We start from the raw sequence: 1,835 nt of genomic DNA on the forward strand, positions 1-1,835 counted from the left end.
GCTGGGGATTCGAACCCGCCACCTTAGGTGTACGTGGCTGGCGCCTTAGCCGGTTGAGCTATAGGTGCCGAGCCCCTTGTTGGATTTAATCACGGTGTGTGCTGCATTTGCCGGTTTCCTCCTACCAACCCTGAGTCAATGTCTCACCTCCAATCCTCTCTGCCAGTTGGCCCTTAAAAGCTTGGTGGCAAAAGACTGTTAGAACGGCAGAGCCAGGGGTGGGATACTTCCCTCCATGAGGGCAACGCTCTTAGTGCAGGCAGGACACCCAGGCCAGCTGTCAGCTACCTCCTACCCCACCTCCCTGGTGGCCTTATGGGGCCTCTGTCTGCCTCTCCAAGATTTTATGTGGGTGGCTTTGCCCTGTGTCACTTGTCTGATGCTCCTGCCTATGTTGGAGGATGAATTGAAATATGAGTGGCAACATGTTGGGACTTAACTGCTTCAAGTTTTCTGGGGCCCAGCTAACTGAAGGTGGATAGTAAGACCACTGTATGGCTGCAAGTGCTGACTCTGAATTTCAAAAGGTGTTTGCCTTTAAGGGCTGGCAGACCTGAATGGTGGGGGTGGGGAGGAGGGGAGATACTACCTTCCAGTAGATAGCTGAGCACCCATAAACTTGAAGCAGTTAAGCCGGTACTCCCAACATGCCGCCACTCATACAATTCAATTCTTCCTCTAACAGTCATAGGCATGAACACCACACAAATACCACAGGACAAGGACACCCACATATAATCTCAGAGAGGCAGGCAACGGCCCCATGAGGCCACCAGGGTGGTGGGCTAGGAAACAGCTTACAGCAGGCCTAGGTGTCCTGGCAGCTCTAACCGCTTTGCCCTGACAGAGGGAAATAGCTCACCCTGGCTCTGCCATGCTAACAGTCTGGAGCTACCAAGCTCTCAGGGGCCAACCTGGCAGAGAGAATTGGAGAAGGACATGGACTCGGAAGTGGGAGGAGGAAAATGGTAAAGGCAGCACAGACTGTGGCCTCCAAGAGAAAGGTAAATTCAAGATCATTTTAAAACAATAAAATCTGACAAGGGACGAGGGAGTAGTACCCTCCACTTACGAGAGCGCACTGGAGGCTGCATCACCCATAGTCTACGTTACAAAACCTGCCTTAATGAGCCAAGGTTATGCCACATCAGAGGAAAACTGAGAAAGAAGGTTTGGATAAATTGCTCAGACATCATATTGGTTGGTCACCGAGACTATCAGGATAACACAGCTGATGTCATCTTAATGTACAATGCAGAGGAAGCTAGAAGTCTGGAGGCCTATGGTGAGCTTCCAGAACATGCTAAAATGAAGGAAACAGATACATTTGGTTCTGGAGATGATGATGAAATCCAATTTGATGATATTGGAGATGATGATGAACACACTGATGCTATTTAAAGTGAACTCAGTGTTTTCTGTGCCAGCTTCCCTGAGGATTGTTCTACGGTTGGGATTTTGGCCATCACCTGTTAAGAAGACAAAAACTGGGGGGCACATACTAATTTGGAGTATAGTTTGTTAAAACTAGTTTTGTTTTAAGCTATTTACTATATTTCTTTAAAAGCTGAGGATGCTGAATTACCTTAAGTGAAATGTTAATACCTTTTGTTTTGATGTATTAGAATTTAGGGCTCAAAAATCATAATAGCTGTTGTTCAGATAACAACAGAAATACCTGTATTTGTGTGACCACTGACAAAATATGGATGTTTCTATAGAACATTTGCTTTACAGTCATCATGGAAGCCCTACTTCCAATTTCTCTGTTTATTAGAGAGTGGTTCTGTATATTCCAGTTACCTAGATGTTCCTTGGAGATTTTTGACATCATT

The sequence above is a fragment of the Otolemur garnettii genome, unplaced genomic scaffold (genome assembly GCF_000181295.1).
Source record: "Otolemur garnettii isolate 467f Iridium unplaced genomic scaffold, OtoGar3 scaffold00170, whole genome shotgun sequence".
Classification (NCBI taxonomy): Eukaryota; Metazoa; Chordata; class Mammalia; order Primates; family Galagidae; genus Otolemur; species Otolemur garnettii.